Source organism: Eptesicus fuscus, chromosome 3 (genome assembly GCF_027574615.1).
Source record: "Eptesicus fuscus isolate TK198812 chromosome 3, DD_ASM_mEF_20220401, whole genome shotgun sequence".
NCBI lineage: Eukaryota > Metazoa > Chordata > Mammalia > Chiroptera > Vespertilionidae > Eptesicus > Eptesicus fuscus.
In genome coordinates this window covers 25923805-25951035 of record NC_072475.1, presented here as the reverse complement: position 1 = coordinate 25951035, position 27231 = coordinate 25923805, and the positions used below count along the sequence as shown (strand labels likewise).

The window sequence follows — 27231 nt, the reverse complement described above, 5'->3', positions numbered from 1 at the left end:
CAAGTTTCAATAATTCAAGGGTGTGTTGTGAATTCTGCCATTTATGAGCTCTGTGGCCTCTGGCATACTGATTAGTTAACATTTCTGTGCAGATCCCAGGTTAACAGATGTGGAAATAAAACAGCAAAATGAATTCTACCTTTTAAAAGTTATTGCCCTGTCCTTTGCTGCTCAGTGGTTAGAGCTTCGGCCCCAGCAAAGAAGTGTTCATTGGTTTGATCCCTGGTCAAGGGTTTGATTCCTGGTCAAGGTATGTACATGAGTTGCAGGTTGATCCCCACCCTGGCCAGGGCTCCTGTGGGAAGCAACCAATCAATGTTTCTTTCTCACATCGGGATTCTCTCTCTCTGTCCCCCTTCCCTCTCTCTAAAAAGCAATGGGAAAAATATCCTTGGATGAAGATTAAAAAATTTTAAAGATAAGTAAAAATAAATTTTAAAATGTTAAAGGATATTCACAGTAAATTTACCAGGATTATGTTTTATAATTTTTATGAAAGTATTTGATTTAGTAAATTCCAACACAAATCCAATATAGAACAAAACTATTAAATATGCAACTTGAATTCTAAAATGCACAGTTAAAATATGATATAACACCATTGGTTTATTGCAACTTGCTCTGTTTCAGTAGTGCATATTTCTACCATTGAAATGGGAAATATTAATTGGCCACTGTAATGCTGGTTATTTGAGGTTTCAGTGACTGATATAGCAAAAGCTTCACAATTACTTTTATAATATTCCATTTGCTAAAATGGGCAATATATTAAAACAGGAGGGTGTCATAAGCAGCCAAATGTCTACTCTATGGCCACCATTTGTAGTTATAATGATTTTGCAGTTATTGATATGACTCTAGTAGCATATGGATGATTTTTAATCACCGGTGGAGTTCCTTTAGCCCATAATTTATGAACAATAGTGGCTAATTGTAAATGAATAAACTCATTCTGGGAAGACAGAGATGATGCATTTCCCCAAATGCCTTTCTTTAAAAATGACACATACTAATAAAATAAAATAAATAAAAAGTTGCCTACAAATACCACATAATCCTAGTGTTAACATCCAGGTGGTGCTAAAGAGAATGCATGTGCCATCCTAACACTATTCAGGTCCTCACTTGGCATCAGTTGCTAATTGCTTTCAATTCCTCGTCATAATTCCCATGGAGACAAATCAGATATTTTACAATATTACAAAGTTGGAGTTTTAATAATTTTAAGTAGAGTACCCTTTAGCATTTCCTAGGACAGTTCGCGTTCCTCCACTCCTTACTCTCGACATCTCTGGAAGGGGATATCTGCACTGCACACTTTCTTCCTGTGCAGTGGTCTAGTTGATCCACTCTTTGTCATAGTAAGCGTGGGATTAGGATTTTATCCTCAGTCCCCTGACACTACATTGATCCAGTATACCACCTGCCTTACTTGCATTTGTACAGTAATGAAAATAATCAACTGATTTAATCCCCTACTTTAATAGCATTTTTCAAAGAGAATTGGGAATTCAAGTAGGCCATCCCTGACCAGAAGTATTGGCAAGCACTGGTTTCCTTGCCAATGGCACCAGGTTTTAATAATTAAAAATCCAATTCTTGAATAACGTACATAGTAGCAACCTTGGAAGGCTCATGTAATACAACAATCATGTCTGATCTAGAATTTTTTCTGTTATAGTCCTAGGTATGGTTAGGATTAAGCTCAAGATCTGACACTATGAAAACTACAGTGCAAATTATAGATTACTAGAGGCCTGATGCACGAAATTCGTGCAAGGGGCTCGGCCTTCGCAGCCATGGTGGCTTGCCTCAGCCTTTGCAGCCCCAGCTTCATCCTGAGGCTCGCCTGGAAGGACATCTGGAAGGACGTCCAGAAGGTTATTCGGCTGTCTGGTCTAATTAGCATGTTATGCTTTTATTATTATTGATGTCAGAGCAGCTTTTGCAAATGAATCCTATGGGTAATTGCTTCAAGGTCCCCAAAATATAAAAATTACTTAAGAATCACAATACTATATTTATTCCCAGGTATTTTATTCTTTTTGAAGCAATTGTGAATGAGATTTTTTTTTCTTAGTTTCCCTTTCTGGTAGTTCATTATTGGGGTATAAACATGCAACTGATTTCTGGATATTTATAGTGAATCCTGCTCTTTTACTGGATTCATTTATCCATTCTAGTAATGTTTTGGTGGAATCTTTAGGGTGTTTTTTTTATATACAATATTATGTCACCTGCAAATAATGACAGTTTTATTTCTTCCTTTCCAATATGATTGCCTTTTATTTCTTGTCTGATTGCTGTGGCTAGGACTTTCAGTACTATGTTGAAGAAGAGTGGTGAAAGCAGTCATACTGTCTTGTTCCCAATCTTAACACCTTGCTGACCAGTCACAAGGTAATTTGTATATGCACTTACATTAATTTAAGTAATTTTAAGGTCTGAAAGGAATGTAGAGTTTTAAAATTACCTAAATTAATGTAAGTGCAGACACGAATTCTCATGACCAGTCAGCAAGGTGTTAAGGGAAAAGCTTATAGTTTTTGCCTATTGAGTAATATTGGCTGTGGGTTTGTCATATATGGCCTTTACTATATTGAGGCATGTTCCGTCTATACGCATGTTGCTAAGTGTTTTTATCGTAAATGGGTGCTAGATTTTATCAAATGCGTTTACTGCATGGACTGATGTGATCATGTGGTTTTTATCCTTCATTTTGTTTATGTGGTATATCACATTTATTAATTTGTGGATATTGTACCAATCTTGCATCCCCAAAATAAATCTTGCTTGATTATGGCATATGATCTTTGTAAGTATTGCTGGATTTGGTTTGCTACTAGTAATATTTAGTTAAATATTTTAGTATCTATGTTCATGGGGGATAGTGGCATATTTATTTATTTATTTATTTATTTGCAGTGTCTTTATCTGGGTTTGGAATTAGGATAATGATGGCCTCATAAAATGAGCTTGGGAGTCTTCCCTCCTCTTGAATTTAGTGGGAATGCAGCTACTGTGGAAAGTATATAAGGTTACTTTAAAAATTAAAAAATAGATGCCCTAGCTGGTTTGGCTCAGTGGATAGAGCATTGGCCTGGGGACTGAAGGGTCTCAGGTTTGATTCCAGGCAAGGGCACATGCACAGGTTGTGGGCTCGATCCCCGGTAAGGTGTGTGCAAGAGGCAGCCAGTCAATGATTCTCATCATTGATGTTTCTTTTTCTCTCTCCCTCTCTGAAATCAATAAAAATATATTATAAAAAATAGAACTGCATTATGATGCAGTTATTCCACTTCTGGGAATTTATCTGAAGAAATCAGAAAAAATAATTTGAAGGAATACATGCACCCCTATGTTTATTGCACCGTTAGGTACAATAGCCAAGATCTGGAAGCAGCCCAAGTGTCCATCAGTAGATGAATGGATAAAAAAATGTGGATGGGGGTTGGAGGAGAGAAAGAGGACTAGAAGGGATCAGTGGGGTAAAAAATGGGGCAAAAATAATACTTTCAACAATAAATATTTTAAAAAATAGATAATTTACACATAATACTATTGAGCCGTAAAAAAAAAAAAAAAGAAATCTTACCCTTTGCCACAGCATGGATGGACTTGGAGAGGATTATGCTAAGTGAAATAAGCCAGTCAGAGAAAGACAAGTACCATATGATTTCACTAATATGTGGAATCTAATGAACAAAATGAATTAACAAGCGAAATATAGGCATACACATACATAAAGAGCAAGAGCAGGTTGACAACTGTCAGGGTTAAGGTGGGGTGGAGGAATTAAGCAAAAAAGAAAAAAAAGAGAAAAAACTCATGGATTTGGACAACAGTGTGCTTATTGTCTGGGGGTAGGGGGGTTGGGGAAGGTAGAGGAGGATATATGGGGAATAAATGGTGAACACACAATACAGAATACAGAAGATGTCTTGTAGAACTGTGCACCTGAAACCTGTATAATTTTGTTAACCAATGTCACCCCAATAAATTCAATACAAAGGAAAAAGTAATAAAATAATTATCTTTACATCTCAAAATAATTGCAAAGTGATAATGGTTTTTTTTCTCTTAGAACAGATATAGAAATGTGTAGCTCATTACAAGTCCTCAATGTTGCTATTCTCCCAGCATGACAACATTCTGCAAAATTTATAAATATGCTAAGCCTTTCCAAATATTTGTCATTAATTAATAAACTATGCTGGTTAATATATCTAATAAAATATTCATTTCAAACATCAGGAGGCATGGTTTTAGCTAAGACTTTAGTTAAAAATCTATGGGTCAGTAGCTTGATATATTGTCTTTAATCAAAAAGAATAATGAATTGAGTCACACGCAGTAGGACACAGGCTGAAAACCTGCAGAGAAAGTATCTTAATTTGTCCTGCCCTCATGCTATTAGCCAAATTACCATGCAATTTACAGTTAATAATAATACAGGCTTATATGAGTTCAGACTAAAGTATGGACAATTATGCCAAGAACTTTAACAGAAGAAACAATGAGTTTTATCAATTAATTTCAATTCTACTTGACTTTGTGTGAAACTCTCAAATTGAAATGGATTGAATCTCAAATTAAAGAGAATAGAATTTTTGATAATCACAATAAGACAATAATGTAAATCATCTTCTGCCTTGTGGCCGCATTATAATTCTTTTGAAGATAAATTCCTAGCACAGTTTGAGTTGCAGGTTCTGCAATATCACAGCAGTGTATTAGCAGATAAATTATAAGATTTACTCCCTGAACAGTAATGTTTTAGGCCCTTATTTGTACATCAGCAGAATAGCTGGCTTTATTTTCTATATATCACACATTAACTGAAAGCTTTGTTTGACTTCACAGTAAAACTGTACTTGGTATTTAAGAAAATGTATAAATATACCCAGTATTTTTATCTTTTTTAAATACATTTTTATTGATTTCAGAGAGGAAGGGAGAGGGAGGGAGAGATAGAAACATCAATGATGAGAGAGAATCATTGACTGGCTGCCTCCTGCATGCCCACTACTGGGGATGGAGCATGTGCCCTGATCAGGAATCGAACTGTGACCTTCTAGTTCATAGGTCACCACTCAACCACTGAGCCAAGCAGGGCTGGCCTTAGTATTTTTAGTCTGCAAACAACACTTAAAAGTAGACTTACAGGATATTTTTTGTTGTGTTTTTTTTTGTGTGTGTGTTTTGTTTGTTTGTTTTGTTTTTATGGACATCAGAAAATAAATATAGTGTGGGTTCCATTGCAATTTTTTCTTATAAAATCGGGCTTTTTCCCATGATTATCTCAGTCTGAAAATATGTAGAACTCTTGAGAATCACATGATAAGAGCATGCAGACATATTTTTAAGTATAATAATTCTAATTAATATAACAACTTGAAAAATACATATAACAAATTGAGATCCAGACAAGGGAATTCAAGCTTTGGGAAAAGTGTCTTGAAAAGAAGTAGAGTTTGTCATTAACTGCTCAATTTACAGAACTATTATTAACACTACTGCCCTTCTGACATCATTAGATTCACAACAAACACATTTTGAGCAAGTAGCTTAATATATAGCATTTATTTTCAAGTCATTATCACTGTATGTGCTACTAGCTAACAAATTCATGAACAGGTTAGAAAGCTCTGAATAAGCATCCATTGTATGCAACACATAAAAAAAATAAATGTAGTATAAACAAGAATGTCAAACAACAAATAAAGTGTATTTAAAAACAAAATATTTCAATCAGAACGTCAAACCTCAGGGAAGGTAAGGGCCAGTGGGGGTAAGGGGGAGAGATCAACCAAAGGACTTATATGCATGCATATAAGCCTAATCAATGGACACAGACAACAGGGGGGTGGGGGCATGAATGGGAGATGGGGGTTAATGGGGGAATAAGGACACATATGTAATACCTTAATCAATAAAGAAATTAAAAAAAATAATAAAAATAAAAACAAAATATTTTAAAATTCCATTTTGTTAAAGTGGTCATAGAATTTTTTAAACTTTTTTATATGTTGTGAATTAGCAATTATAAATGAACTGATCTAATTTATTTAAAGTTAATCAATTAAATGTCTAATTAAAAGTTTTTCTGAATTATGAAAAATGATTGCACTTCACAGGCAACAAATAGCCACACATTTAGAGGATTAAGAACAACACTCACTTATTATCTTATAGTTTTCAGCAGGTCAAAGCCCAAACATTGTATAGTTCAGCATCTCACAAGGCTGAAATCATGGTGACCACTGGGCTGTGTTTTCATCTGGAACTTGAGATCCTCTTACAAGCACACTCAGGTGATGGGCTGAATTCAATCCTTCTTAAGATTCAAGTCCCTTGTTTTCTTGCCTGTTGTGGGCCAGCAGTCAATTTCATCTCCTAGAATCTTCCCTCAGGTACTGGTCCTCTCAAAATATGGCAGTTTACTTCAAGACCAGCAGGAGAATCTGCCAATCTCTTCCTTCTGAGAAGTCCAGTTCCTTTGAAGGATGCCCAAATTAGGTTATACCCACCACTGTAATTTCACTTTTGATAAACTCCCAGTCAGCTAATCGGGACCTTAAGTATACATAATCTGCAACACCACTCTTGTCCTGTAATGTAACTTAATCATGGCAGTACCTCCATCATAGTCCCCATCCTGCCCACACAAAAGGGGAGGGGATTACATGGCATACGTACATCATCCCATAACATTTTCACATGCTTCCTTTCAATAAGTCTCTACTCCCATAATCATTCAGTTTTGATTTCTATACTTATATATTAGTTTTTCTTGGGTTTGAATATTACATAAAATGAATCATATAAACAGTCTTTTGTGTCTTCCTTCTTTTGCTCAAAATAGCCTTTGTGATTCATCCTTGCTGTTGCATATCATTAGTTCATTCTTTTTATTGCTAGATAGTATTCCTTTGTATGAATATACCACCGCTTATCCATTCTTCTGGGTTTTGGACATTTTGAGTGTTTTTCAGTTTTATGAAAGGCTGCCTACAAGGTGTTTTTGTAGGTCTTCGTTTCTCTTGAGTAAAGTATGCATGGTTAATGTAAAAAGAAACTACTTTACCCAAGTGGTTATAACATTTTATATTTCCTCTAATAATATATGAGAATCCAAATGTCTCTACATCCTTGCCAACATTTGGTATAGTCAGTCATTTTTGTCATTGTGGTGGGTGTGAAGTGATATATCATCATGATGATATCAATTTGCACCTTGCTGCTCAGCAATGATAGTGAGCACTCTCTCGTGTACTTGTTGACCATATGTTTTCTTATAAAGGTTTTATTGAAATAACTTGCCTGTTTTGTCAATTGGAGTGTTTATCTTCTTACTATAAAATCATGACAGTTCTTTACACAAACTAGACATAAATCCTTTGTCAGCCATAAACATTGCAATTTCTCCCCAATCTGTGACTTGACTTTTTGATTTCTGAAACAGTGCCTTTTGAGTGTAAGTTTATAATTGTGATTTATTATTTAAGATAAATATTTTTAGGTGCCATCAAAGAAAATTTAGTCTTTTCAAAGATTTCCAAGATACTGTAAAATTTCATCAAGCAGTTTTATATTTAACTTAAGTTTTTGATATAGAAGTATAGCATACCTTAATTAAAAAAAATTAGTGTTTTTTTCATATTGATTCTTCTAATTCATGATAATGTTGTATTATTTTTATTTGTCTTCTTTAGTTACCTTGTCCCATGTTTTCTAGAGCTCTAAAAATCACATTTTACTTTATTTTTTATAGTGTTTTGCTGTGTTTTATGCTGTAACAAATGGTGTTTTACATTTTATGTTCCTATATATATATTTTTTTTGCTTCTAGTTATAGAAATATATCTGTTTGTTGAATTGGCCTTGAATCCTACACTTACTAACTTCACTTAATAGTTTATGTAGTTTTCTTATATTCAGATTCCATAAGATAGTCTACGTTAACAATTAAGTCATCTCCAAATAGATTTTTCCTTCCTTATTTCTAACTAGAGGTCCGGTGCACAGATTCGTGCACCAATGGGGTCCCTCGGCCTGGCCTGCGGGAATCAGTGGACCTCCACACCACTGCAGCCCAGCCTTACCTGTCAGCTTGCCGGACTCTAGCCTGCTGTCTGTGTTGATCCCGCATAGCACGAAGTAGTGCGCAAAGCAGCAGGTGGAGGAAGGAGACTGAGCCTGGGCTGGGAGCCGCTCCCACTCATCCTGGCCCCACTGTGCCTGCTGCCATGCTCAGGTGCACAGGGGGAGTGTCCATGGGAGAGGCTTGCACTGCTGCAGCTTCACTCACCAGCCATGAACCCGTCGGTCAGCTGAGCGGTGCTCCTGCTGTGGGAACGCACTGACCACCAGGGGGCAGCTCCTGCATTGAGTGTATGCCCCCTGGTGGTCAGTGCACATCATAGCTACTGGCTGGTCATCTGGTCACTTAGGCTTTTATATCTATACTAGAGGCCCAGTGTACGAAATTCGTGCACAGGTGGGGGGGGTGTCCCTCAGCCCAGCCTGCACCCTCTCCAATCTGGGACCCCTTGAGGAATGTCTGACCACCCTTCTTAGGCCCGATCCCACCGGAATCAGGCCTAAACGGGCAGTTGGACATCCCTCTCACAATCCAGGACTGCTGGCTCCCAACTGCTCACCTGCCTCTGCCTGATTGCCCCTAACTGCTTCTGCCTGCCAGCCTGATAACCCCCTAACCACTCCCCTGCCAGCCTGATCAACGTCTAACTGCTCCCCGGCTGGCCCGATTACCCCTAACTGCCCTCCCCTGCCTGCCTGGTCACCTCTTAACTGCCCTCCCCTGCAGGCCTGCCCCCCCATCTGCCCTCCCCTGTAGGCCTGGTTCCCCCTAACTGCCCTCCCCTGCAGGCCTGGTCCCCCCCAACTGCCCTCCCCTGCAGGCCTGGTCCCCCACAACTGCCCTCCCTGGCTGGCCTGGTCTCCCCCAACTGCCCTCCTCTACTGGCCCAATCACCCCTAACTGCCCTCCCTGCTGGCCTGATTGCCCACAACTGCCCCACCCCCTTGCAGGCCTGGTCCCGCCCAACTGCCCTCCCCTGCAGGCCTGGTCCTCCACAACTGCTCTCCTCTGCTGGTCTGGTCACCCCTAACTGCCCACAACTGCCCTCCCCTGCAGGCCATCTTGTGGTGGCCATCTTGTGTCCACATGGGGGCAGCTATTTTTGACCACATGGGGGCAGCCATCTTGTGTCTTGGAGTGATGGTCAATTTGCATATTACTCTTTTATTAGATAGGACTAGAGGCCCGGTGCACAAAATTCATGGTCAATTTGCATATTACCTCTTTATTATATAGGATATAGATTTTTATGCATGTTTTTCTTTTGCTTGCCTTTTTACTAGTTAGGGCCATTAGCACAACACTCATTAGATATGGGTGGTAAGAGTAGACATTCTTGATTAGTTGTTCCAGACTAACTTCTCTTAGGAAGATGTTTTCATCATTAACTGTAATGTTAAATATATGCTTTCTAAAGTCATAAAATTATTTTCAAAACAAAAGTAACACATTTATACATTCACTCCATAAATCAGTCAGTCATTTAACATACCAGGCAGACACTAAGACAGAAAAGGCTCTTGTTTCATAGAACTTATAGATAGTATAAGGACAAGAGATGGCAGCACAAATAATAAATGAGTTAATAAATAAGATAAAGGATGTTATAGGGAATTACTTTTGTGAACAGTAATTGAGTACTTTTGCAAATTACAACTTATATTTTTTAAGAGTGGTATTTTCTGTCTACTCAAATAGTGCCCTTGCCATATAAGGTCCATGTGGATGAATCTTTTTCTACTTGTGTATCTGACATATATTTAATGACTGAATGGGTGAGTTATAGAGTGATTGAGTGGATAAACATATAATTTTTTTGCTTGGAAAAAAAAATGTATGACTTGAGAATAATATTTATTTCTTAAGAAACAGTTGAAATGTTTTGTTTCTTTGGAAACCTTTATCTGAGGAAGCATTACTAAACACTTACCCTTAATAGAAAACTTAGTTTCTACCACCCATCACATTTCATTACAGTTTTGTACATGTTTACTTACTGGATTCTAAGTGCTTTGAAGTTTGAAACCAGACAATGCTTGAGAAATAATGGGTGTTTCATAAATACATGTTTAATGAATGAATGGATTAAGAACTATGAACACTGTTTATTCACTGAGCAAAATGTTCAAGAAATTCTATATTTTTATTATACTTTGTCAGGTTTGCTGTATTTTGTCAGGATCTCATTTCATGGTAAAAAATGGAACTTTATTGTGTGTATGTCAGGGAACATTATTTCCTATTTGATAAGGACACTGGTTGCATTTAGAGACAATAATTTTTTCTATTAATGCTATCATTCCATCAAGAGCCTAAGGCTCTGACACATATTACAAAACAATAGGTCACAGGGAAAAGCACTTTAAAATTTTAGTATGAATACATAAGTTAAATTGATTTATACCTACAAGGGACAACGTTTTGCTGCAATTAGATGGATGTATTCATAAGTCAATAGTTAAAAAACTGAAAGCTCTGCCTACGTCTATGCAATGGCACACTGTTCGTTCACCGCACTGTTGTGAGGGAGAGCATGGTGGTATAACCAAATATTCAAAATGTTCAGATATTAAGGTTCTACTGAAAATAAACCTCTCTATTTAAAACAACAACAAACAAACAAACAAACAAAAACACCTCTTAATTTTGTTCATGGCAACGGGTATGACATCACAGTATCACATATTCATGTATCATTTCTATATACAGGGTGTCCCCAAAAAATGTATATACACTTTAACAGCTGATAGCTCAATTTTAAAAATGAAATGTACTTTAATAAACATTGCCTTTATAATTATTCAAAGTGTGTGTATACATTTTTTTTTTTTTGTGGGGGACACCCTGTATTTAAAAAGAAGCAGAAGTCAAATTCAATGTAGAGGCAATACAGTTTTAGCTTCTTTAAAACATGCTGGGTCACTATTAAAACATACTGGGTCATTTCTTTTTATCCAAAATTTTCTCATATGCTCAGAATAAATTTTTATTACATTTCAAAATTAATAATTTTTAGAGTATCTTATATTTTTCTATATCCAAAGTAAATATCCACCATAAATGCAAATTTTGAGAGTCAGGATTTAGTCACATTTGACTATAACATCAATCTGAAATTTAGTCAACCCCTAAATTTTCATTAATTCTGTGTTAATGACTGGAATAGTTGTGCCTACTTAATTATATGCCTGCGCTCTCTTTTAAATACTATTGCTGATTAGAATATTTTTGTAATCCTCACCTAAGAATATGCTTTCTATTGATTTTAGGGAGAAAGGAAGGAAGAGTGAGAAAGAGAAAGAAACATCACTATGCAAGTGAACATCTACTGGTTGCCTCCAACTGGCAATCGACCCCGCAGCCTGGATATGTGCCCTGACCAGTAATCATTCCTGTGACCTTTAGGTGCATGGGACAATGCTCTAATCAACTGAGCCACACCAGCCAGGGCAAATTTTTTTATAATGAACTTTTAAAATATTTTTTTAGACTTACAAATCACAACCTGAGAAATCAAGAGTAGAAAGAAGAGACAATGAGATTACATTGCTAATTAAAATAGAATGAGTCACCTTTTACTAAAAGTTAATCTGAAAAATACAATAACTCTGTACTGGTGATTCATTTAAGCATGAAGAGGAACAGTGACAGATTAATGGTGAAAGAGATGACAAAAGTAGTCATTACTGATACAGTAAATAGGGATTATTGGAAAGTGGAACAACAAAATATCTTAAGGAACTCTTGGTTTGAATCATATGAAATTACTAATATTGTATGTTTTAACCTAATACAGCAATTTCATGTGATTCAAACTAATATTATTTTCCAATGACTGTGGAAGTTATTTTGCAGCAGTAACTGATCTATAACAAGCTGCACCAACCTCTGCATACTAATCAAGTCACATTAACATTTACTGTTGCATTAAATATTTCCCAGGGACAAAATTGCTCAATCATCAATCCCCAAGTGCCACTTCAAATGGAGAGGCTGTCTACTAAGTATCAGAGAGAAAATGGTTCCTTATACATTGCTCAGGGCAGTGTAAATTGGTTGAGTCTCTTAAGAAAAACATTTGGCTTGAAAGTTGAACATTTACATGTCTTGAAACCAGCAATTCCATGCCCCAGATATATGCTCAAGGATGACTCTTACACAGGTTAAAGAGGACATGATAGAAAATGTTTATAATAGCAAAATGCTTGCATGAACATGAGTGCACATTGACAGGAGAACGGATTAATAAATTGTGGTCTATTTACAATGAAGTATTTAATAGGAGGGAAAATAGAGCTACATGCTACAATATTGATGAAATCACAATATTCATTTGAGTGAAAATCCTCCCTAATATTACATAGAATATGATATCCTTTTAATAAAGCTAAAAGGTTGTTTTTTTTTTGCTAAAAGTTAAACAATAAAATTAAAATAAAAAGTAATAAAGTTGTATTAAAAAAGCAGAGAATGGTTGAACACAAGATTAAGGGTAATGGTTACTTTGGAATGGTTTGGTCAGAGGGGACATATTCATAGATGTAAGATGTTGTCAACTGTTCAGATTTTGTTTTCAGTTGTCTCATGGATCTTTATAATATGACTAGAGGCCCGATGCACAAAATACGTGCAAGGGGCTCAGCCCTCACAGCCCCAGCTTTCATCTGGAAGGACGTCTGGAAGGTCGTTCAGCTGTCCAGTCTAATTAGCATGTTACACTTTTATTATTACAGATTATAGATGAATGAATACATAAATAAAGGAAGATATCTTGTAGAAAAATCGTGAGAGTGTATCATAGAGCAAACATTGCAATTAATCCAATTTAATAAATATGTGGTTCAAACTAAGAAAATAAATGAATAATGAAGTTAAACCTCTGAGAGGGTGGGTAATATTATTTCCTTTCACAAATGAGTAAACCAAGACATGAAGGTATCAGATGTAGCTCTCATATGAATGACATTTCAAAAGGAGCTTCTGATGGCACATTTGATGGAAGACATGAGATCCTGCCCCACCGAGTATATCTAATCTATCATCCAGACAGGGTGTGAGAAATGTGTATCATTAGAGAATTTCTGAATTCTGGCTTTGTTTTCAGAAAGTTCCCTGACCTTGGTGAGCCAGTCACACACTATCAAGTCTCCAGCCACATTAACCTTCCTCTGCCCTGCCCTCTACCTAGCATGCTCTACTGCAAAGTTCTCCTAGATTTTCCTAGATGAATTCAGGTCTGTACCACATCCTCCTTAAAAATGTCTAACTGACTTCACTGAACAAAATAGCAACACCCCCTCCCCCTCCTGGACACTAATCATCCAATTGCTCTAGTTTTCTCTTACTAAATTCCTTCAACTTTGTACTTTATCACCTACTTATGTAATTGTTCAATTGGTGCATTTTTTTTCTCTTTTAATCGTATTACTCACTACTTGCAATGTAAATATCGTAACCTTATATTACATATTTATCTTTGCAGAACCATTTTATTTAGGTTCATTGTACTTTAAAAGTTGATAACAGAAGGTGTTGTTTTTTTTTTAACTTATGGTTTAAGACATCATTGTCTTATTTACATATGGTCATGGAAACATAAAAATGGTGCTCTACATCTTTGGTTTTCTGGTGGAATATTTATACAATAAAGAATTCCAATCACAGAAACTAAATACTGTAAATTTATATAGTTAGCAGCAAAGACTACTGTTTTCCTTGACAAGCTTACCTGACCAGTGATTTGTAGATTTTAAGAAAGTAGCTTTGCTGAGTGTTGCCTTGCCCATAAACCATTATCATGAAATTGCTATTTGTAGAAGCATCAGGAAAAGTAGGCGGCCGTACAAATAGCTTTTGTGTTATTTATATGAGTATCAGTCTGAGGGAAATATTGCACTAGGAATGTAACCATTTATCACCATGGAAATTAAAATAGTTGAAGGATTGTTCTCTGGTTTCTTTTATTTCCCTCAAAATGTTTCTCACCAAGTTCAATGCACTGTAGGAGCTCATTCAAATATTTATACTGACTCAAATTTAGCTTTGCTGTATTGCATCATTAGGAGCAATAATGAGGCTTGAACAATGACACTTTCTAATGGATAAAAATACTATGGAACAGCAACAGCAGGTTCCTCTACCCCTCACTTCTGATAGTGTGATAAACACTGTTTTAAGGGTTTAACACACAGGAGGATATCCTATATACATCGGGGCAGTTTTCTGCTGTGCTGTTTTTATTATTGCTAGCGACAGCTTACTCTTCAAACAGCATTTTGTCCAGTCAACATTCTCCCCTAATATAAATTGCCTAAATTTTAGCAGCTGAAGTGTGTATAGTCTAGACTGTAGAACACAAATAAGACAATTATTAGCAATGCTGAAAACAACTGTGATTTGTGTACCTGAATTCTAGTTTCTCTTGACTATGTTTTATGAAATTGAGACCTTGTCTGCCTTACTGTGCCAAATATAGCTATATTTGTACAGTTCTCCATTCCAAAAAAATGTTTATCAAATTATTATAGGGCTTCTTATTTTTACAAAGAATTAAAAAATCATATCTAGAAGGAGAATTTTCAGCTGAAAATAAAGTTGAGTGATTTAGTTCAACTCTTTTTATAGAGTAAGAATCTATAGCAGTTTGTTTTCAAAATGAAGTTGATCTGATTAGTAATCTTGGTGACTAGTAAATATATTTTCTTCAGTCAGTTAAACATAAGTATGATCAAAGAAAATTAAAATATTTTACATATTCTAAAGTGTAACACTTCTCTAAGACCTTCAGAGGAATATTTTAATTAGAATAAGTTTTGTGATCATCTCATATCAGCCTTTTTAACATTTCTGTTGTTCTTTCTCAAATACTTCGATAAATGCCAAGTAGAACTCATCTTTAAAGGACAGAAATATGGATATACTTGACTTTTTCATACAATATGCAGAATATTTAAATCATTTAACAGCGATTTAAATTGTTTGTATTCAAATAAGAAAACATGTCAGTCATTTAATTGGACCTGTGGAGTTTGAATGGATTTTTCTATGCAGCGTTGTTAAACAATAATACTAACAATGGGCTCATGCTGCTTCCGTCCTTTTATTCCTTTAGAGAGAGGACTTCCCAAATGGAAAAAAAAATAGTGAAAAGGTCTATAAGGATTTATAGAACTATATTTCTGGCTTTTGTCTTACCTGTATGCTTTATCAAAAATGTAAATCTTCACATAGTTTATCAAACATCATTCAACACAAATTGCCCTAAAACATTATGATTTCTTGAAGACCTCTGAAAAGCAAAAGTAAGTAATAAGTAGATCATGTTTTCAAGTCTATGCATGTGGCTAACAGAAGAGATCCAGACACGTGTCTCACTTTCAAAGGAACATATACACAACAATGGCAGGGCTCTAGATGTTCGCAATTTAGAAACTGTAGCAATTGGCATTATTTTAACATGCTACAGGTAAAAATGAAATGTACAGTCTGGCCAGTGTTGCTCAGTGGTTGAGCATCCACCTTTGAACCAAGAGGTTAGGGCACATGCCCAGGCTGCTGGCCTGATCCCCAGTGGTGTGTGTGTGTGTGTGAGTGTGTGTGTGTGTGTGTGTTGTGTGTGTGCGTGTGTGTGTGTGTGTGTGTGCAGGAGACAGCCCACGGATGATTCTCTCATCATTAATGTTTCTATCTCCCTATGCCTCTCCTTTCCTCTCTGAAATAAATACAAATATATTTTTAAAAAATAATAAAAGAAATAAAATGTACACATATGTATATAAAATACACAGGCTGTTATGCACACTGGTTGACTGAAACAACAAGCACTTACATGCAAACCAAAAGGATGAACAGGACACTGCTAGTGGCAGGCAATGGGAATAAATCTCAGCCCAATTTAGAGACACTGGGAATATTTAGTGAAGGGATGAATACAATTATGGGAGAAGCAGATAATTATGAAACATTGCCCCAAAACATGCCTGAGGAGTCCCAAACTGCAGGAGATAAGTGGGCTATGTCAGAAGAGAAGGGGTCACATTCATACAGCTCTAGGTTTGAGTCCTGACTTGAATGCTTAGCTGTGACATTATGACAAGTTTCTGAGTTTTAAACCTGTATCTTCCTTAGTCCAGTTGGGCCTCTTATAAAATACCATAGACTGGGTGGCTGAAACAATAGAAATGTAATTCACAGGGTTCTGGGGGTTGGAAAATCGAAGATCAAGATGCTCTGGGTCTGGTGAGGCTCACTTCTGTCCAGAAGATGGCCTCTTTCTGGCTATTTCCTCCCAGGACTCTCCTTTGGTATGTGCACAGGAGGGGAGAGAGAAAGATCTGTGTCTTCCTCTTCTTATAAGGGCATTAAGAGGGTCCTACCCTAACTAATCTAACCTTAACTACTTCCTCCAAAGGCCCCACTTCCAAATGTTGTCATCTTGGGGGTTAGGGCTTTAGCATATAAATTTAGGGGGTGAGGGGGGGGGCACAAACATTCTATACTTGTATCCTCCTCTGAAAATGGCATAAAAGCGGCCTTGCTTGGATCAGAACACAGCGAACTTGGTGCTGCTGCTGTTGCTGCTTTTTGTGACCCTCTCGTGAGGAAGATAGCAACAAATCAAAACAAAATAGCCCCTACTGGAAGAGGTTCAGGCAAGAACTCAAATTCCAGCGGAGTATGCTCAGCTGGAGGATGTATAGGGATCTTGCAGAAGAGGCGCTGACAAATGGTTCTGAACCCTGAGCCCATCATCTACTGTATCTGAGGATATGTAAGGGGTGAGTAGAAAATTGCAGAGACAAGCAGAATCACATTGGCAAATTTCGTTGGACTCCCATGGTATTTGTCATCCTCAACTTAAAGAAAATGAGAAGGGTTTCATGAGAACCACAAGCAAAGCTCCCTAACATCAGGTTTTACAGGCCACATCTAAAAAGTGTAATGGAAAAAGAATCTCATTGTTGGCTTGAAGTGGCAGAACACAAGAGGCAAAGCAAAGGGTACATGCTTTCCTTGGGGCAGATGTGGGCTGCGAGAGGATTCGTCAAGTTCTGAAAGGACCTCATTCAAGTGGACTATGATTGAATAAACGAAACAAGTGTCCTATTAGGTCCTAAGCTGAATTAGGGTGGGGTGTGGCATAAAGGTCAGCTGCAGACCCCGATACCAAGGTAGTGGCAGTGGAACTTGGCAGGGTAGGAGGAGGGATTCTCTGAAAAATACAGATAAATCATTTCAAGAAAAAAAGTCATCTTGCAAAAGGGCCAACAGCAGATCAAAATAGAATCCAGAGTACTCCTCACCCCAAATCACCTCTCTTCTGATTGAACCCTTGATGGGGGGCCATGGGATCAGAAGATGGTGCTAAGCAGCCAGGGAGGAATCGACAAAGGAAGAAATAAGCTGACATTTTCTTCCCATCAAGTGGCGATGTTCCAGACCTGAAGCAGCATTCAGTGGAAGGAGAGAAGCTTTAATGTATTTGAGGTGCAGACTTTTGATTATTATACTAACTCATCATTTCATCTCAATAAATAAAATGATTTTGAGGCTTGGAAATACCCAAAGACCTACCCATGAATTTATCCCAGAAGCAAACAAAACCAGGCTAATGAGTAAGTTTAAAGAGACTGGGGAAAGAAATAAAATTGCTTCATGACTTGCATATGGAGACCAATATGTTTAATAAACTAGTTACATTTTACATAGTGATTAATATTCATGCGTCCATATTAAACAGTTTGTAGTATGCTAATATTCTTTTTAGACTTTCAAAAAATATTACATATTTTACAAAAATGTTCCCATCTTGTAAAATTAAAATGAGCTTTTAAAAGTTTTAGCATATACGTAGTTGTGAAAATTCTATTTATGTAGTAATTTGAGCCTATTGCCTCTATTCCCAAAAGTTAGGTATTATTGTCTCTGGGCATATCTTCACAAACTTTAAAGAATATGCTACTCAAGGATCCAAAAAATACAGATTTCATTAACTATCTAATATTCTGCTGGGCTTTGAGATCCACATAAGTGGATGTGCAAGTCTTTGAGTTTCAGTTCTATTTGCATTTATGATGCTGCTGAAGAACAAACCCCTCACAGGAACATCAATGATTAAAGAGGTCTCTTCAGTGTAGCAGATAATCAGTAAGGAAGCCAACAAATGCAGCAACCCAAGGGATGTGTTCTTTCAGCCTCCTGTCTGAAGTCCAAAGTTATTTATCTGGTTTACATAGCAGCTGTTGTCAGTGTCACTAAGAACAAAGCAAAAAAGATGCCAGAATTCTTTGAAGTGTATTTGATTACCCTCTTCGGTATGATGGGGAAACAGTATTTATTTTTACTTAGTGTTAAGAATATGAAGAGAAAACTAGGCATTAATCTATGTTCCTAGTTCTTTGGAAGTGCTTGTTTTTTTGTGGGTTTTTTATAATGTATGCTTTTGTCTTTAAAAATAGTCTCTACAACTATTTTAAGTCCCTTTAGAGAAAATATATATTTTTTTTGTCATTGTAGGGCATCACTCTGACTATGTACTTTATCTTTAAAGTTATGTAAAGAAGTTATAGATTTCAAGGTTGTCGATAAGTGTGAATAGATAATAGCAGTAGCAATATTGTTTATAAAATATTTTTATACAAAAAATAACATTTTAGAATATATTGGTTAGGATTTAAAATTATTGCCAATTAAAAGTATACACAATTTTGAAGCTGAATTTTGGAAATTACTGAAAATTTAAATTGTAAATGTGATAATAGCATTAGCTCATATATAGGGTCTAGATATTAATACATAGATTTTTAAAGCCTGTGGCTCAGGAAGTTGTTAAAGTTTTATCAAAGAATGCTCTTTAATACTTACTAATCACATGATTCCATACTGTCATAACTCAGAATAATACAGACTGTCATTCTTAAGAGGGCAAGAGTTTCTGTTTTTCCACAGATGCATTCCTAGTGCTTAAAACACTGGTTGGCCTTAATGGTCCTCGAAAGATAATTTGTTGAATGAATAAAAAAAGGAGAATCATAACTAATAACATGGTATTGATATCAAGTACTAGTATTGATATCAAGTACCTCCTTTAGAGTCAGACAGAAAATGGTTTAAATCCCAGCTCAGCCATTAACTACTTTTTTACTCAAAGAAAAAGAATTAATCTGGAACTTATTTCCATCAACTCTGAGATGGTAAATCACTACCTAATGTATAGTGTCATTTGATTGGAGCACCTGGCATATAAATCAGCCTTAAAAGATACATGTGGAGTTACTGGAGCGCATCTCTGCAGGGAGACGTCCTGGGCGATTGGCCATCCAGCCTCTGCCATTGTCCCAGGGCTGCATTGCTTGAGCCAGCCCAGGAAGCACCTCTGTCCTAGGTGCCGCCACCCGGTGGCCTCTCCCACACACAACACAAGGTCATCTACCTGTGGACCACCAGGGAGTTCCTGGGGTGCGCCACCAAAAGCTGGAGTTTGATTTTGCTCTTCTACCCAGTCTTTCACGGATTCCTGGCTGCAGACTTTTCATTCACAATGTGGGCTACGCTTCAGCCTCTGGACCAGCAGGACCCCAGTTATTGTGACCAGATTCCTAGTCCAGGACTCGTGGTGGTTTTTTCCAAAACCAGTGAGTGCATTGGGATATACGTTGCATTGGATCCAAATTCCTACAAAGGGTACAATGAAGACCCTTAGAAGTTTCTAAAGTGGTATGATTTAGAAGAACAGAAGGATCCCACAGTTGGCCCTAATAAAGCACTTTTTGAACAAAAAGGTTCAATTTATGTTGGCACGTCTGTTTGTTTCCTTACTTCAAGTATGCAGTGGTGTGAATGTTCCTGATTTTGGCTATTCCACAGGAAATTCTTGTATTTTTGTGAAAATAAATAGAATACTGTAATTGTATTAAAGCCTCAAGGAGAACTGAGAAGAGCATGTGTTTCAAAGGATGAAAACACAGCAGTTCTATGAATTATAGGCTTAAAATTCTTTCCATAGGTATCTATAGCCATTGTTTGTAGTCTAGGTTGTCTTTGATCCTAACATTACTGTGAAAGAAATAATAGTGGGGTTCAGGATTGATGGATCACCCAAACTGAAAAGCCAGGATGATGGTGACAAGTTTTTAGGACTGGATGTCTTCAATTTCACAATGCATGCATAGTTTGAGTCAGATAGCACCACAGAGTAAATGTCTTGTTGTCTGTCTTCATTTTGTGTAAACTAGACCTGCCAATCTAGAATTATGAGACCACGTTGGAGAAAAATGGTACATGACAGGGAGGCAACTTCACAATGTGCTTCCAGATCATCACATTCAGTGAGTGTCCTCCTAAGTAACTGCCTTTTGAATGAGCATATACTGAGTGGCCAGATTATGATGATCTCTGAATGCATAATAATCTGGCCACTCAGTGTATATCTTATATAATAAAAGGCTAATATACAAATTGTCCCCTTGACCAGGAGTTCGACCAGCAGGTAGGCTGGCCAACAGCCCATGTCCCCTCTCCCTGGCCAGGCTGGCCAGACCCCACCCATGCACGAATTCATGCATCAGGCCTATAATACACACACACACACACACACACACACACACACACACACACTGAGTGGCCAGATTATTATGAGTTCATATATCATAATAATCTGGCCACTCAGTGTATAGTCAAACACCATATTCTGACCATGTAGAATGGGAATCTGGTCCTATTTCTATGTGGTTTAATTGCTTAAGTGTCTAAAGGCTCAATATGCTGTACTATATAAATATTTTATGGACTTGATAGTGGTAAACTGTAATATTTTAATGTAAACAAAATTTAGGAAATAAAATGGTACCTGGCCAATATCAAGTGACTTTATAGCTGCAAGAACTGTGGTGTGAAAAAAAGTTCTGTATGTAACGAAGAAAAAATAAAATAAAAGTGGAGTCACAAATGTTTTTTAACCCTGGACTGGTAGCTCAGTTCGTTGGTGAATTGTCATGATATCCCAAGATTAAGCTTTGGATTCTCAATCAGGACATATTCAAGAATCAACCAATTAATGCATAACTAAGTGGAACAACAAATCAATATTTCTGTCTGTTTCTCTCTCCCCCCACTCTTAAATCAATAAATAAAGAAGTGTTGTCTTAGATTTATTTAGTTCAATTATTTTTTTAAATTCTGAATTGGTCTGTGGATATTTTTTATTAAGAATACAAACTTTTTGCTATAAAATATGTAAAAAAATAGTGATGTATTATTTTAGTGCCATAACTATATCTTTATAAAATATTTTAGACCACACATGGAACATAGCATTTTTGGTTTGCCAATATAAGCATACACCTAATTTTTTAATAAAATTAAATTTATAAGATTTAAATTGTACAATACTTTTTCAAATACTGTGTTACTCATTTTATTTAGCAGACTGTGGAGTCTAATTAAATATAAATTGTGAAATATAAAAAGTACATAAGCTGTTATTAAAAAACATGACTTTAAAAGGAACAATATGTTTTGATACATTAAATAATTTAAGATAAAATTCTGCTGTTATTTTAATAATTTTTCTTATATTGATTTAAATTAATAACTATCATAATGACTGATAAAATTTTATAGTAAGCAACTTAATATAATCTAAATATATTAAATTATGCCAAATAGGACATTGTTTCATAATATTCAAAAGAAAGTTCTATTGCATAGAATTTTACTTCTTAAAGATTATTATAATTAGTTTAACCAGCATTAGCCTGCAGCTACATACTTAGAAAAGTTTTCCTGAGGCTTTGTCATTGCTTTTTGTCTTAATTATTTTATTGCCTCCTATATTCTAAACTTTTAGATGTAGAAACAGAAATTCTTTTAGTTAGTAGGTAAATTTTGATACCTGAGGGAATTAAAACTTAAAATTGTATTTTTCATATTACTTCTGAGAGACTTACCCTCTGGTCAGTGTTTAATAAAAAGAGGCAAAGTTATATTTGAATTTTAATACGATTCTTCTCCTGGATTTGGATGATTTACATAAATGTAAATTCTATCAACATTGTTTTTTTAAACTCTTTTTATATATATATATATATATATATATATATATATACTTATTTTATTAACTTTATTGGGGTTATACTGGTAAGATTATATAGGTTTCAAGTGTACGTTTCTGTGATACATGATCTGTATATTGCATTGTGTGCCAAACACACAAAGTCAAATCAACTTCTGTCACCATATATTTGATCCCCTTTACCCTTTAATACCCCCTACCCTCTGGTAACTACCATACTGTTGTCTATGTCTATGAGTTTCAGTTTGATAACCCACATATGATTGAAATGATATGGTTCTACAAAAAGTAGGTTCTCAATAATTTTAGTCTCCTGTTTTGTCTTGAAAATACTTTTGAAAATATGATTGATCCCTGATAACAAAGTCTACATTTTTTTCTCTGTGGGGGAGATATTGAAAAATAATTAAATTCAAAAAACTATGAGTACTTCCATTACACTTTTCTGTTTCACTGTATGTTTCCCTTTGTTCTGCTATTTCTTGCTAAATGGTTTCTTCTGGAAGAAAATTGAGACTTTTTTTGGTTGTTTGTTATCTTAAATATTGTTTAGTATGTTAACATATATAGAGGCAAAACAGAATTAAAATTCAAAAATAAACAAGTGGTAGAGCTGGAGCATTCAGCATAAAGACAACCCACTCACAGGCACTCACAACTTTTAGGAAAGAAGCATGGGCAAAGTGAAGGAATTTAATAACCTGTAATATTTTATTCATGATGCCTTGCAATATGCCTTCAGCACCATACACTTGGGTCTTATTTAATTCTATCTTCTCCCAAATGCAATTAATTGCCAAGAATTATAAAAATCTAACTCCTACATTTGCTGAATATATCTATACATATTCATCATCATTATCACTACCCTAAGGCAGATACTTTCTTCCAGTGATTCTGCTCAGAATTCAACATAAATATAATTCCTAATGTCCATCTGATGACACATACTAGTAACTGAACGTTTGGGTTCAACCCCCCACTTCCCCAATCATGATTTTAAAGACCTAAATCCCAATGTGATGATATTCAAGGTGGGGCCTATGGGATGTAATTGTGTTCCAATGAGTTTGTGGGTGTTGTGCCTCAATGATTCGATTGGTATCTATAATGGTTAACTTTATGTGTCAACTTGAATGGATCTTAGGTGCCTGGATATTTTTGTAAACTTATTTTTGGGTGTGTGTGTGAGGGTATTTCTGGATAAAATTAGCATCTGAATTGGTGGACTCAGTAAAGCAGTTTCCCCCAAGAAGTGAGTAGTCATCTTCCAATCCTTTGAAGGCCTGAATAGGAAAAAAAAAAAAAAAAAGGCAGGGGAAAGAATTCAGCTCTTCTTGCCCGATTGCTTGAAAGAGACATCTTCTCCTCCTCTTGGTATTCCCGATTCTAAGGCCTTCACAACCTGGAATCTTCATTATTGACTTGGCAGATTCTCAGACCTTTGTACTTGTGCTTACACCATGACTTTCCAATCTTTAGCTTGCAGACTGCAGGACATGGCACTACTCAGCCTGCATAATTATGTGAGCCAGTTCCTTATAATAAGAGCCTTTATTTACACTTATAAATATACAGTCAGCTATTCATATCTGTGGGTTCCATATCCATGGGTTCTGTATCCATGGATGCAATCACCTAGGATCAAAAACATTTTTAAATATATAATGTTGTTGTTGTTGTATACCATGTAGTTAGATTTACAGTAGTTGCATCTGTACTGAAAATGTACAGACTTTCTTTTCTTATCATTTCCTAAACAATATAGTATATAGCATTTGCATTATATTAGGTTTTGTAAGTAATCTAGAGATGATTTAAAGTACATGGGAGGATATCTATAGTTTACATGCAAATATTATCCTACTTTATGTAAGAGACTTGAGCATCTTCAGATTTTGGTATTTGAGGGAAGTCATGGAACCAATTCCTGTATGTGTATGTGTGTGTATGTGAGAGTGTGTATAAAACTGCTTCTCTTTTAGCAGATAACTCTGACTAATAGAGGTTTGGTATTGGGAGTAGATCAAGAGAAACAATTTTAAGGCTAAATTCTCAGAATTGGTTCTAAAGTGTCTGTGTTTGGCTCTCTAATCTCATTAGATTTAAAGACTCTAATGACTCTATTTCTAGTAAAGAAAGAGCACTGATAGTCCATGCTATGAACTATTTGTAGAGATATACAAATTATCTGCACTAGATGCTCCTAACCAACCACTGAAAAGAAACAAGGAGCTAGGTGACTCTGTATATGTTACTTTGAACAGTTTTTGAAAACTGATTAATCTAACAACTTTGGTTGGTATCTCCTAATGTCCCCTACACAAAATGATAAAAGAAAAGGATGAGCTCAGGGATTCAAGTTCTCAGCTCAAACTTAGCATAAATGACATAAGAGCTTTTATGTGTGTGCAGAAGGAGAGCCTTATCTCCTGTAACATTAGGGCTGCAATTGCTGAAAATCAAACAATGAGCCCCATCCTGACACCGGCTAAATAATAGAACTCCTAGTCTTGCATGGTGTCCAATGTTAACATGAGGGCATTGATTAGGATTGATTAGGAAATAATGGGATTCTGTAAGTTGGAATGGGGACGTGTGGAAAGACTCTGATTAAGACAGGGCCATGGGGCCCTTGAATTCTGATGAGTCTTCTTTGCCTGGGGAAGAAGCCTCCCCACTCCAGGTGGAATTAGTCTTCAGAAATGGCCTTCCAAATTTAAGTAGAAGTGGCCTCCCAATCCCCAGTGGCAGCAGCCTTCCTCCTGCCTCCAGAGATACTGACCTCTCCACAGTGCTACTGCATTTTCTACCTCCATCTGAAAAATGGTGCATTGTCTGAGAAAACTATAGTGGCCTCCCCTGAGGCAGTTGCCATGCAAAACAATGCTCATTCTCTTCAGGACCTACCCTGCCACTCTACTTTGCTTTTAGCCCTTTAGCTAGACTCAAGTCCCAGCATGCCACTAAGAGGGAGGTAAAAAGTATGATCTGTGAGATATGCTATATTCCAAAAGAATTATTTGAGTTTTCTAATTTATACAGACAGAAATCTGGGGACAGGTGTGGGAATGGAGGCAAACTAAGTGGGGTAACCGTGGAATTAACAAATATCAGGCTGAATTTATAAATATGACTCTCAAAGCAGAAATTCTGAACTTAACATTGCAGCTTAAGAATTAGAAAGATCTCTAAATGTTTGCTTGATTTGTTGGCTAAAACATGGACCCAAAAATGTTTCACCATGACCAAACTGGAAATGTCCAACAAGACTTGGGTAATTATACAGAAAGGAAATCAAAGACTTAGGAATATTGTGTTGTTAAAGCAGCTTTGCCATTTAAGACTTACCCATATTGGGAGGGTACAAAGACATACTATTTATTAATACTGTCCCAAGTAGATCCTGGGAAAGGATCTGGGATGTTTATCTAAGGTGTCCCTTGAGACAAACTTTAACCGTGCAGGTGTGGGACATTCAAGTAGTTGCTAGCGAAGAGACTACTCTATGCAAGCAGGACCACGTGGCAGGCTTAGGACCAGAGGGACCAGAAGCTTTAATTTAAATTTTAAGTGTACACAAAATAATTCAATTAACTGCCAGAGGAATTACACCACATGAAACATATGCAGTTGCAAATCACACAGCTTTTTTATTACTCACACAAATTCCTAACCTGCGGGTACTAGCTTAGTTAGGGATCCCCATGGTGCTGTCCTCTGGGGTCAAGCAGCTGGGCTGAGCTGGTCCGGGTGCAGGGGGCCTGCATTCCTCTCCCAAGAGCTCGGTCGCGTCTCAATTGGGGATTACTGGTCTTTCTTCTATCATCTGACAGAAAGAGGAGTGCGGAGCAACGTCACTTGTCAGACCAACAAAGGGACGGGCCTTTGTGATGTCTCAACAGGTGAGCATCATTAGCTGGCTGGGGTCCATACTTAAAGCTTGTTTGTACCCGTAGCAGCTCAGGTGGCTATCAATGATTTACATCAATGCACATATATTAATCTCAAACAAGGCGAGAGGGCTAGGGAGAGTACGTTACTCATGCAAGTGTTTATCTTGACAAGTCACTCTGCGTCAGTTCAAATCCTTATCTCTGGGGTACACACACTTCAAGGCAGTGGGGAATGTGTTAACTCAAACATTTTAAAACATTTCTAACATTCTTTAAGCATTTTTAAACAATTCTATATTTTACTACAACAAATACTTGGAGAAATAAATTTGTGAGGCAACCCCAGCATCCTTAAAATACTTCTTGATTGATGTTCTTGCAATGGGAACTGAAGCAAGTCATTGAGAAACATAAATGCAATGGGAGTATATTGGATCTGAGATGGCAGGGGCCAGATGGAAGCACTCACAAACCAAAGGCAATGTGGGCATGGTTACTGCAAAGGACAAGAGAGTCAAAGCAGCAATCAAAATAGTATGACTGGTGCAGACCTATGGCGTTAGCTAGTTGATCATGGTGTTCCTAAAGTGAAATAGATAGAAAACCTACTAAATTCTTACTTTATCTGTATAAGCATAAAGGTTTTAAGTCAAGTGAACAAAATCTAACCTAAATTATAAAAATGGAGTCACAGCTTCTAGATCAATTCGCAGGCTTGAACCAGTTTATGACCCAGAACTTCTTTAATGAAGGGGAGGCTGAGTGCCCTTGAGGAAGAACCCAGTGCACAAACAATAATTTGTAATATTAATCTTTCTCCTAGTCTCCGCCAAAGGGATCTATGGCCTTTTGTCAGGGTCATTTTGTTACTGCAATTAGCTAATTATTGATGAGGAAGGAAGCAAAGGAAGAGTGAGAAATTGTTGAGCATATTCAGCTGGGAAGCAGCAGCCTGCTTGCCTCACCAGAGATACAGCTTCATCCCAGAAAATCGCAGCATTGTCCCTCCAAGGGAATTAACACCTCTCCCTTGCCCCCTCCTGTACCAGAATGTGTGTGAGGGGGGAGTAGGAGATAAGGACATGAGCAATAAATTCAAAATGGCATCGGGGAAGGTGTTCAACCAGAGACCTGTCAATCTAATCTGGGAAAAAGATCAT

The 27231-nt window shown here is 36.7% G+C and overlaps 1 pseudogene; it reads left to right on the top strand.

Annotated features, from left to right (window-relative positions):
- The first annotated feature begins 11735 nt into the window (after positions 1-11735).
- LOC103286794 (sodium/potassium-transporting ATPase subunit beta-3-like) lies at positions 11736-20274 on the top strand (annotated as a pseudogene).
- Positions 20275-27231: the final 6957 nt, after the last annotated feature.